The sequence below is a fragment of the Lygodium microphyllum genome, chromosome 30 (genome assembly GCF_053477565.2).
Source record: "Lygodium microphyllum isolate KBCC chromosome 30, Lygodium_microphyllum_v1.1.10, whole genome shotgun sequence".
Lineage (NCBI taxonomy): Eukaryota > Viridiplantae > Streptophyta > Polypodiopsida > Schizaeales > Lygodiaceae > Lygodium > Lygodium microphyllum.
In genome coordinates, this window is record NC_141164.1 from 38,488,702 (window position 1) to 38,502,015 (window position 13,314).

Consider the following 13,314-nt stretch of genomic DNA (forward strand, 5'->3'; position numbering starts at 1 on the left):
ACTTGCATCCTGAATATGCACAATCATAGAGTCTGAAATACTGATAGACAGCCAGTACATAACTTTTCTGGCTCTCTCATGCCATCCTTTAAATGCCTGCATTTGCTGTTGATTGGGAACATTAGGAAGAACTGGTTCTTCTTCATTTCCTGCAACGAATTTCCAATATCTTTTTTCCATAAGGGAATTCGTCATTCTAAACTTCCATGCTTGGAAGTTGTTCTTGTCAAGCTTTTTAGTGACAATCTGTGAAAGAGAATTAGATGCCATTACAAAACACTGCAAAAAAATCTGTCACTGCAAAAAGCACAACTTTAGCCTCACAAGGGCAAATCTGCAAAACTGACGAAAGTGGTATTTGACCACACAGTCACTTCCTAGTGACGATTTTGCATCAACAGGCAACAAGGATGATTCTGTAACTCCCAATGTCTCTGCGTATAGACAGACGATGCAATTTCTATAGTAACTTTTCACCAACCTGTAGAACAGTGGTCGCACAGCAAAAAACAGGGCCTTTTTCTGAGTGCGTGCAGAAAACTTCCGCCTCCAAAATAGGCACCGAAAATGGCCTCGAATCAAAAAAACAAGGCAACTAAGGGCTAAATCCCTTACTCGCAGCATATACTACCCTCTTGCTACACCGCGAAGGACGTCTCAATCTGAGACAATGCACTTTTGCACTTCCCGGCTGTGCTACCTGCAGAGACTTGCTTCCAAAACAGAAAAATGAAAGCAACACTGGTCCTCTTACCAGAACACCACGAACTTGGTTTGCTTTCTTGAGCTCCTTACCACGAACAAGGCTCTGATACCATGTCAAGATTGTGGGAGAGAAGGAAGGAGTATCACTTGTAGCTTTCTTGCTTGCACAATGGGGGAATACACACACAGGTAGAGGCTGAAAATAGTTTTCCTCTTCTTAGTTGTGTAAGCCAAAAGAACGTATCATCCATATCTCTAGCGTGACAGAGGTATCCTAGGTACAAGTCCTCTTGCTCCTTGATGAGTAATCTATGCTTCATCCCTTGATTATCCTTGCAATAGGAATTGCAATTGGCCTTTAGTAGGCGTTACCATCCCCATTATTATCCCCATGATACTCTACCTAATCCTCTAAGATTAGAGTTCTTGTGTAAGTCAAATTAAGCCATCCTAGATCACTCTAGGCTCTATCTCAGGTCCCTCCTATTCTCATTATCTCATTCCTTTGATTTCCTTGTAGAAATCATTATTAACTATCTCAAGTACGATAAGATCAACTCTAGCATAGTTTGGATGACCACCACTATCATGGGGTTTTATTTTTTTCACGATAGCAAATCCTAGTTTGCTATGAATAGTCGCATGTTTGTGGGCAACTATGCTCTCGCCAACGAGTGTGGAAAGAGAAATCAATGGTCTTATGGGTCGGGGTCATTAGACAGTGTTTCCATCGTCTTGATAGTTGGGTCACAACTATTGATCGGGAATCCTTGGTATAGCCTAAGTGAGTTGACCTTCTTACTTGGACAATTTGAAAGAGTCTAATTATCTACATAATTATCTCAAGTAGATCGGAGCTTGTATATCTTTCAAGTATTCATTATTGTGGATACATTTTTTATGCTTCAGTGAATGCAAGTAACCGAATTCATGCACATTGCAATCATGGAATGCAAATGCAATTTTGTGTAAAAAAAGAAGAACACTTCCATCTCCTTCAATTATTTCCTCTCTGCAAGTGAAGTGGAAATTGAATACACTACTTATGCAAGCAAAGAGGAACTTAACTCTTTGCACATGCACGGAAGCAAGAATTTAATGCTTTTCATGGATGCATTTATTTCTTATAGAAATGGATGCAAATATTTTTTTATCAACTAAGATTCTTAAGATCCTACCTTGCAATCATAAGATGCAACTTCCTAGATGCAAGTCTCCTTCACGATATTTTTTATGTAAAACATCAATCCCTGATAGTCTATATCATCTTTCTACACACTCGACTGCACCACATCTATCAATTCATTTTATCTCTCATGCATGCCAATGCTAGTGCATAAAATTTAATGCTCCATGAACCGAAACTGATACAAAATCCCTAATTTCTATGTGCACCAATGCGAAGTCTATTATGCAAATTGTTACATTCAAATAACATGCCTTTAATGCAATAAAATCCATAATTTTCACTAACGTGAATATAAATACAATCTCCAACATGATTTTTAATGCAACATAATTGGTGAGTTGGTATCATGAGTTTTACCGTTAATAATTTTTTTCTAGTTAATGTAATGGATATGCGTTTATTGTTCCTTTAAGATGATTTCTAACAGAGTAAAATTTATTGAATGCACCTAGTTACTAAGTGTTGCAGTTCCTTGACCCATATCTCCATCATTTGATGCGGGATTAGCATTTGCTTGAACCTTCCCTCACTTTGGATCCATTGTTTAACTCAAGGTCTTCTTCAACAGATGCGCGCATGGACTATTATGGAAGCTTGCTGACGGTAAGGCGGTCTTTGCCTTGACACATGTGTCTCTTACAAGGTAGCTGTTGGCCTGGATTGCAGAAAATTTGTGAAAAGTAGTGCAGAATTTCCAGCACTTTAATGGTCCTTACACACTCTTGGATGAGTAGCACCTGATATCTATAGGTAAAATAGACTTGAAAGGAAGGCGTGTGAAGGGTTGTTATGATAGGGATTCTTTGGAAGTTTCTAGACGTTTCTTCTCTCTCTCTCTCTCTCTCTCTCTCTCTCTCTTTATGCACAGTTTGATAGGGGGCAGAAGGGTATCGCCTCATCCCAGGGGGGTTCTTTATAGGGAGGAAGAGGAGTGGTATTGGGGGGGGTGTGATGGTACCTCTCTCTTCACCTCCACCTAGGCAGTCCAAAATGGCCGCCACCATGCAGGTCAATGCTATGACTTGGGGAGGGATAGTAGGGGGAGGGACGTGGCACACGTATGCCCTTATGCCCTTCCTCCTCATCGTCTTCATCATCATTGTCAACTTCTACTTCCCTTCCCTCCTACCAGTTGGTGGCATCGATGGGGGGGAAGTAAAAAATTTTGAAATAATTTTAATTATATGAGAGGGGGTCCTATGGGACACATGAAAAGGGAGGGGGGTATTATTACATCAAATAACCCTTGAATTTTTTAAAAAAATATTTATTATATTGGAAGTTTATTATAATTTCCATCTTTTTGATCCTGCGAAAGATATACAGAATTCCACGAGGGTATTCTGCCCACCAAGATTCCTCCACCTTGAACTAGTATTAGGGTTCCAAGAACCCATCCTGGGGGTTGTGAAGGGGCTCATCAAATTCTAGGAGTATTGTGGAATTTACGGCCAAATCCCCCATGGCATCCACATTTCCTACTGCTCGAGACTATCCCTACTATGGACAAACCTTTCCGCTACAAGGCTGGTCTAAGCCTCTCGAAGTAATAATCATGACCCCCTTGGAGTAGGGTCTCACAACTAGCTTAGGGGTGGCCTAATGCGATCTTTCCTTTTAACCTATTTGTCAATTTTTTAAATCAAGGATCTAGATTCTAGCAACACAAATAATCCTTTCAAATATATATCAATGATGCAATGACAATCACACCATCGTGCAGCTTCTCACAACTTCACATAGCCAAGGTAGATCTTAGCCTAAGGTAACCTTACCATCTAATTAGTATCCTCCTCAAATAAAATTTAGTTGTAAATTTAGTTAGTTGATTTATAAGTTAGTAAAGTTAGTTAGTCTATAACTTAAAGGAAGTTAGACCCACAACCATTTTATAAGTCGTGTGATAGGCCCACAAGGCCGCCATCAACTTGTTATCCCAGTCACTGCACGAAGCAGAAACTACCTTGGTCAAGATGTTCACCAAGATTTTATTTATGGATTCATCTTGGCCCTTTGCTTGAGGGTAATAAGGCAAATATTTTTTATGGATGATTAGGCAGGTGGATAGGAGATGGGCTATCACTTCATTGATGAAGTGTGTGCCTTGGTCACTAACAAGTTCAATGGGACAGCTGAATTGTGAGATCACTTACTCCCATAAGAACTTGGCAGTGGTCCTTGCGTCATTTTTTCTTGTAACTCATGGTTTTTCCTATTTCATTAGATAATCGGTAGTGACAATGATGTACTTCGCTTGTGAATACTGTGTTGTAGGAGCAATGGATCCAATCCGATGAAGTCAATCCCCCATTTCTCGAAGGGTTGTCATGTAATGATTAGGGTTAGATCCATGTAATCCTTACAAATAGGGACCTTAGTCGGTTGGCACTTGTCAAAATGCTTTACAAATCCTGCTACATCTTGGAAAAGAGTGGGGCACCACAGTTGGGACAACAGCACCTTGTGGGCTATTGTATCTCCATTGAAGTGTCCTCCTACAATTCCACCGTGTGCCTCTAAGAGTACATCATGCATTTCATAGTCACACACGCATCTATGTAGCAATCCATCTTGCCCCAACCTATAGAGTTGGCCTACTATGAATTGATAGGGTTGGATCTTTAGGATGAGCCACCTAAGTCGAGCCTTTTCTATATTTTGTTCAGGTAGTTTGTGCTCAAGCACTTGAACTATGTCATTTTCCCAATATGGCACCATGTCGGCTCTAAACAAATCCCTTTCGCTAGACAATCTAAATAGGTATGCATGGTAGTTTGTCTACAATGCCTTGCCTAGCCGATTCTCCTGTGGGGACGCAAGACATATGATCAGCCATGTAGTGTTGCTTCCCTTTACATACCACCATGGAGAAGTCAAATTCTAAAAGCAGAAGTAGCCATCAAGTGATGTGTCCTATAGCACAAGGTTTATTAACAAGATATAACAAGGCTTGATGGTCAAAAAATAAGGTAAAAGGCATAGCCAAAAGATTATGCTGAAATTTCTTTACAGTAGATGCAATGGACAAACCCTCTCTCTCCATTGTTGAATAATTGATTTTGGTCTCAATGAGTTGTTTGCTATCAAAGCTCACTGAGTAATCTAGGTTGTATTCACTAGGTTGGCAGAAAACAGCTCCTATGGTGAATTTCGAAGTGTCAATGTGTACATGGAATGTGAGTGTTCAATCTAGGGCTCGTAGAATTTGTGCCATGGTCAGAGACTTTTTGAGTTCCTCATACGTGTGTTGGCATTCCTTGGTTTGTTTGAATATGATCAGTAGCTTGTATAGAGGTCTAGCAATCAATGCATAGCTCAACACAAACCACCGATATTACCTTGTATGGCCTAAGAAGCATTGAATGCCCTTGTAATCAGTTGGGGGTGGAAGATAGACAATGACTGTAACCTTCGAGAAGTATGTGGCAATGTCATTCTTTGACACTACATGCCCTAAGATGCATCCATGCTTTACCTAAAACTAGCACTTCAAGGGGTTCAATGAGAGACGATATAGTCGACAACGTTCAAAGACCACTCGGAGTTTGTCTAAGTGTTCTATCCAAGTAGAATGAACACACAAGTTATCTACGAATACCTCTAACTCCTTCCTAAGCATGTCTTTGAATATAGTGCACATAAGTCGTTGGAAAGTAGCTAGTGCATTAGTCAACTTGAAAGGCATGACTATGTAGGCAAAGATGCCCCACTTAGTGGCGAATGCAATCTTATGCCTATCATTAGGATGCACTTGCACTTGATCGTATCCAAAGAAGCTGTCCAGAAAACTATAGGCCTCTTTTCCAACCATTCTCTTGAGTATGTGCTCAGTGTATAGCAATGGATAGTTATCTCTCTTTGTAGTAGCGTTTACCTTCTTGTAATTAACTCACACACTAATCTTTCCATTCTTCTTCAATACGATGACTGCGGGTGAAAACGAGTATGTGTGCTCAATTTTGTAGATGAATCCTACTATCATTATCTTGTCAATTTCTTCCTTGACAGTGTGGGCGTGCCTTGGATTCATGGGATACAGTCGCTGCTTGACTGGCATTGCATCAAGTGTCATGGGTATGTTGTGAGTCACTACACTCGAGTCTACCCCTTTGAGCTCTTCTGGGGACTAAGAAAAGGCATCTATATATTCTTGTAAGAGAGAAATGAGACTTGCTTCCTCTTCCTCAGTCAAGTCATCGGCTATAAAGAGAGGTCGGTTTGTCTCCCCTATCCTAGCTAAATTGACCTCCTTGACCTTAGCGGGCCCTTCGATTGGTTGGCTTCTTGCCCTTGTCATTTGGCTCCCAGCAAGATCACTACTCTTTCTCCTCTTTTGAATTTCGTGAATTGCTTTGGTAGGTCTTGCAATTTTTGCTGCTCCTCTGTCTGTGTTTTCTTAAGTAGCTTCTGTTGTTCCTCCCTTAGTTGTCAGCACCTTAGGTGGATGGGTAGGTCCCCCTTGGTGTGTCTAGTCCTGGAAGATTGAGGAATCTCAAGATCACTATTTGAGCTGATTTTTGACTAAAAATCAAACTCCCCATCCTCACTAGAAGAGGGAGTCTCTCCTAGCGGTTGTAGCTTGGAAGGTGAGTCCGTTCTTAGTAGTGGCATGCCACTTGGTTGTGCTAGCCTTGCGCCCATGTGCTCCAACCAAGTTTGATCACAATTCATGCACATGACTCCTTTCTCTATCCTAAAGGCATACTGCTTACATGGTCTAGAGTCAACTCGTATTTGTTTGATTTCACACCCCTAGTGTCATATTCTATAATATCTACTTCCCTTTCACTCTCATCACTGAAGGAATAGTAGTCTTCACATTCATCGTTAGAGTTATCTGTGTCGGACTACTCATCATTTTTCAAGTTCTTATACATCTCTTCTTGTTGGTCGGGGAGGACTACGGCCCGATTGTACATCAAGTTTCAATCGTGCACCTTGGACCATTGCCATTCAGGCTCATCCAAGAGATCTTGGAGTGGCTTGAGATTCGTTGATGGATTGCCACCAACTTGTCGGTTAGATATCCTAGGATCTCCAAGAGCTCTCATCTATTATTTGGGACTTGGAATGTGAGAGGGTTGGATTTTTTGCTTAAGCTTCTGGCCATCATACAGACTGGTACTGAGGGTGTGTCCTTGGGCTTTTCAATCATCTTGATGGCTTATTCATACTCCTCATTGTCACAGAATGACAGGTCAATGGTAACAAGAACATGCATCCGGTCTAGCTCATTCTCAAAACACGGGATATACTTAGTCAAGGGCTCGTAGGATTTCCTAATTTGGCCACAGTCACCCTTCAGCATGGTGGAGATGGCATCTAGGTCGACCAACATGGTTCTTTCAATGTTGAGACTGGAAAAAGACTAAATTTTTGACTGATTTTTGTTGTTTTTGAGGATTGAATGATTGATTTTGGATGGATTTAAAGTGATGTATGGTTAATAGTGGAAGTGTTTGAGAGTGTTTTGGATGATATTGATTATTTTTTAGAAGTTCATGATGATTTTTAGTAGAGATATAAAGCTCTTTGATGTTCTGATAGGTTTTGTTGAGGTTCTGATTGGTTCTGTATACCTTCTGTATAGCTTCAGTTTTGTTCTGATTTTCTTCTATATGAAGCATGGATTGATGATTGATGAAGGTTAAAATCTTTTGAAAGATTATTGAATAGTTTTTTATAGTTTGGAATGGTTTTAGTATGACTTATGAGGTTCTGATGACCTTTTGTAACCCTCTGTAAACCTTCTGTAGAGCCTCTGTCTCTGCTCTGTAACTGTTCTGTATCTGCTATGGTACTGTACTGTACTGTTCTATAGATCTTCTATAAGTGTTCTGTAGAAAGTATGTGTGACCTTGGGAAATTTTTCTAACTTTTTGAAAGGATGAATTTAAGTTCAAAAGAGCTAAACACAATATTAGTGAGTTTGGGAATCTCCCAATTCCCATTTTTTGAATACTAAAAAGGTGGCACCCGGATAACATGCCCATAAATTTCTCAAAACCATGTGATGTGACCTATCATTGGAAAGCGCTTGAAAAATGGAATCTATTGAGCTATAGAGCGCTCAATATGGAGTTATAGTATTCAAGTTATGATAAATCCAAAGATTTGACCACGTGTCCCAAACTTACGGAAATTTCCCATATTCCCCAATATGGTGTTGCTAAAATAAATGGAAGAAGCAACTGCTGAAGAGATTGAAGAGAACACTGGAGTGATAGTGATAGTAGTAAGTAGTGAAGGGACACTGTAGTGGCTTTGGTGCCTCTTCACATCAGACATACCTCTTGGGAGGTGCATCCACGACCTAAGAAGGATTATTGAGAGTCATTATGAGAGTATTTTAGTGAGTAGAGGATGCACTATTGAGAGAGAGAGAGAGAGAGAGAGAGAGAGAGAGAGAGCAAAAGATAGCCAATTCTATCAAAAGAGTGTAATTGTATATGAGAGATTGAGAGAGAAGACTATGAAGACATTGAAGATGAATACTATATGATTGATTTCCATTCAAAAATGGTGTATTCTTTTGTGTTCATTGTTCTATTTAAGGATTCTACGAAGAAGTTGAAGATTATGGTTGATTCTATCAAATCCGTGGGAGATATCTACTATGATGCTACGTGAAGATTTGCTATTTTCTTTGTTTTGATGATCAAAAGAATGAAATAAAAGCTTGTTGATGTTACAAGATAGATTTTCTTGTAGTAGAATCCCCTTTTCCTTGGTTTCTCTCTTGGGGCTCCATGTTTTTGGTGCGCAACAGGGGAAAATTGCCATCAACAAGCATCAGAAGAGGTTGAAAATGATGGAAATGGTGTTGCCAAGAAGAGGAGAATTCAATGGATGTTTGCAAAGTTTCTTCTTCCACTAAAGAGTTGGAGATTCTCATTATCAAAGCCACTTTCCATAAAAAGTTCATCCCACAATGGCGGAAACATATTACCATCATGATGCATGCTCTATGTGGTGGACTATTTCCTCTTCCTATTGAAGCAACAGAATTTTGCATCTTGGTGGCAAATTGTTTGGAAACAAACTGAAGAGTAGAAACAGAGAAAATGACCATCCATGGAAGATTTGGCATTCATTGAGAAGTTTCAAGACATCATCAAGTGGGAGATTGTGAAGAAGCTTCAAGAGTCGTGGTCTGTGGAGGTTCACGAAAACAAGAAGGAAAAGAGTTGAAATTTGTTCGTGGATGCTCAACAGCAAGACACGTGGGATGCTTGGTGCACTGACAATCTTCTGTTTGTCCAATTAGCAACCCCCACTGGAAGTTGGTAGACATAGTGTTTTTCACAACATACACTATTGAAACCCTCAAAAGCTAGCATTATTATAATGACACAACAACGATCCTAAGAAGAATTAGTTTTGATACTTTCAGAATGGAATATCTCCCCCTCTGTAGTGGTTTGAAAGCTGAATTTAGAGATGTTGAAAAGAAGGAAGTAGAGGAGATGTTGGCTAGAGAATCCCCTAGAAACTGAAGCCCCTCTCTGATTCTATCCTATTGACTACAGATCAACTGGTTGGAGCCAACCCTCTGATGAATGATGCAATCAAGAGGCAAGCATTAGAATGAGTCCAGAGGTACTTGAGAAGAGAGAAGGCAAAAATCAAAGCTGAGAACGAGCTCACAACAAAAGCTTCCTTTGACACCCTAAAAGCACTCTTTACAGAAGTCCCCATGGCAACTCAAGGTTCCCTTCCTAGTCAGATTCGTCCTGGAAATATTGATGATAGGTCAGCAAATGTAGTCCCATTGCCAGATTTTAAGAGAGAGTACAATGAAGACCATGATCTTCATGTAGCAGAATTTATGGTATCATGTGTGGCTAACAATGCCAGAACCCCTGAGTATTGGTTAGCAATATTCCCTGCCACTTTCAAGGGCATGGCGTCTCAGTGGTATGAGAGACAAGAAATAGGAAATTTTGACACATGGGACGACCTGAAGTTGGCCTTCCTCACTAAATTTAGGCGTGAAGGTTTTGAAGAGCGGATGCGAGAGGAGTTCACGAACCTAAGTCATGAACCTAGGTCAGTCCTCTGGAGAAAGAGTAGAAGCCTATGTCTCGTGAATGGAATCCATCCTGAAGAGATGGACTAACCATCATTTGGACGAAGGTATTCAGAAAGGAGTGTTTCTCAAAGGCCTACAACCAAAAGTTTGCAAGTTCATGGAATTGAGAAGATCAGTTAATTTGCAAGCTGCAATGGAAGGTGCAAGATTGTATGAAGAAGTTGAAGCAAGGATGTCAATGACTCCGGGAAGAGGAGTCTTACCTCCTCCTATGCCAAGAATGGTATATCCACCAAATGCAATCCCAGGGATAGTTCCCAACCCCTATCCCCAGATGCAAACAGTGCCGCAGTATAATGCATCTAATCCACTGTGGTCACCACAAACGACAGTGCCTCAAATGATGGTTCAACCACAACAACAGTGGCCTCAAACAGTTTCTCCAATGGTGACTCAACAACAATGGAACTTTACCAACTAGAATCAACAACCCCAAGTCTCAGTAGGAGCTCTGAATCAGAATCAGAACAAAGGACCTTTTGGATCAACCCAACCAGCGTATGCAGTAATTACAGAAGCTTCCCAAAACCCTACTACAAGCACTTTAGGAGGTGAAAATCTGAAGGACTACTTATCCAACTCAGTTGCAAGTATTAAGAAAGAGCTTCTAGATGTGATTACAGAGTAGCTACAGATGCTGAAGGTGAATACTGTCAATATATCCACTCCTGTGTGAGCCGGAAGAGATGTGATGAGCTCTAAAACATGGTGCGAAAAGTGTCATCAAGTGGGACATTTAGCCACTGAATGCAATTTTGTAGACATTTTGACCAAAGCAGTCAACTGGCCAGTTCTTCACCGCATATGGAAGTCCACTTTCACTTTTCCAGAGAGCAAGTTGAGCTAGGCACTATCCGCCTAGAGTTTGTGCCTTCATCAAAAAATTTTGCAGACATTTTGAACAAAGCAGTCAACCGGCCAGTTCTTCATTACCTTCTACCCAGGATCGGCTTGGGTACACCATCCCCTACCCAGGATCGGCTTGGGTACACCATCCGCTACCCAGTTCTTCATTACCTTCTACCCAGGATCAGCTTGGGTACACCATCCCCTACTTCTTTAGATTGACGGGGAGGGTGCTTTCCCTTCCAGTTTGAGAGGGGGTAGCTACTTCTCTTGATAATGTCAGTGATGATTCTTAGAATTTATAGAAATTCATTCATTCATTTATCCTTTTGTATTGTACTTATGGACATTTGTAACTTTATCCACACTGTTAGGATGACATGATTATAAAAGGACACTTGGACAAGTGAACGATTCCCCTAGGAGGGCACTGTCAAAGTGACACCATTACATTGCATTTTGCATGAGCATGACATCTTGCATATCCCTTTGCATTACCCCATGCATTGGCATTTTGTTCATGTAAATATGCATATGTACACATTTATCCCTTTTCAATATTTTGGAGTAGTCGATTCTAGATCCACCATATTCGTGGCATTGCACATAGCAGTCTCCAAGGCAGTTCTCCCTAGCTTTCTTGCTTGCTTTGCTTGTCTTGCTTGCTTCATATCTTTGCTATATTTGTGTCATCCCCACCTTCCCCATTTTCCTTCTTTACCAACACCCAGTAATGGTAGGGATAGTATGCTTGTTTTGCAAAGGTCTTGGGTCTCTTATCACTCTCCTGTTTGGGATACGGATACTCAATAGGACGAAAATTGATTTGAAACTCTCACTTTAAGCATCTATAGGCCTGGTTCCCCCGTGCTTCCCCGGGAAATTCAAAACCAAGTCCCTAAGACCGTGTCCTGCGCGGGAGGAGGGAGATAACGGACAGACATCGATTCGATACACGGAGTGACTCAGAGGAGAGTAGCTGGAACGAAATTACTGTGTCACATGGCCCCCAAACAAAAGACACGAGGCGCACATGTGAGATCTTCTACTCCGAGTTCGCGTGTGGATAACACCCCGAACCTCAATGCCTAGGTTCTTAGAAATTGATTTCGCATGGAAAGAATGCATTTAAGCATGTCTTTAATACACGTAGTCGAGTTAAATACATTTTTAAGTTTTAAATGCAATTATCCATTCATTTATGAAGTTAGTGCATGTCATGCCTTTGAAAAATGCTTGCACTTTCGAGTTGCAATCCCAAATGCATATTGCATAGGTTATAAGGTGGATTTGTCTAAATGCATCCTTGATTTCCTCGCGAAAAAGAAATAGCGCATAATGCATTTAGATAATAATCTCCGAGTTGTGATTTGTATGAGATAATTATTGACGTCCATTGATGTTGTCCAAGTAGTTGCATTGCATGAAAGGGATTTATGTACCTTGCAAGCTACATGTGATGTTAATTACATCCTAGGTTGGGTTAAGTGTTGTAAGGCAGATTAAGTCAACAATAGTCTTATGACATTTGTCATGCATGAACTTATTTTATCGAAGTTGTTTTAGAAAAAGATGCATTTCACATTAAAGCTTGAATTCAATGCGTTAAGCGAAGGGTTATGAGTATAGTCCTTGTTGAAAATTCAACGTAGGGTTTATACAAGTTTGCCTTAAATTGTCAATCTTTATAGTTTAGGCAAAGAAAAGAAATGGTCATTGTAAATCTCATAGTTGCATAGAATGAGAAAGTCCATGAACCCATGGAATGTTGCATTTGAAATCATTTACATCTTTTTAGGAAAAAGTATTTGCATCTCTAAGAAGAGATCACTCTTGTTGCAAGACCATTAGATCAATTAGGTAATTCGCTTGCAAAGGTGTAATCAAGCGATGATCACCTCAATGCACTAAGTAGGGTTAAGCTGCACTAAAATTAGGAGCACTGTTTGTACTTCTTTGCCCAAGGAGCTAAAGCTGGGAAAATAATTAATGCTTCAAGTTGAAGGCATGGAGGGAGAGGCAGCGTCACTTACCCTCGACTGTCTGCTTGACCCTATCCAAGAGGGTTGTTAGCCGCGTCGAGTACGTGGACCAAACCCGCCGCAAGAGGTCTCTCCGTGGGTGCTACTTGGAGCAAGAGGACGCTTGGGTGCCAGGGGGGGCTTTGGCCGTAAATCCCTTGCCTCCAGGTCCTCCACAAGAGGCCGACGTGACTCGGGATTGGATCTCGAGGCCCGCATACTAGTCTACGGGCGGAAACTTGGATTAGTAATCCTTAAGGATTGCTGGATTAGCCTTCGGACAGATTATGGATTAGCCTTTGGGCTGGATTATGGAATAGCCTTCGAGCTAGATTATTATGATGTATTCCAAAGACCGATAAATAAGATCAATTGTTGAAAAGGAACTTGTTTGACATTGTTTTTCTATGTCAATGCTTAAGTTACATGAAGGAACCAGTGACTAATTGGCTAATTAAGGA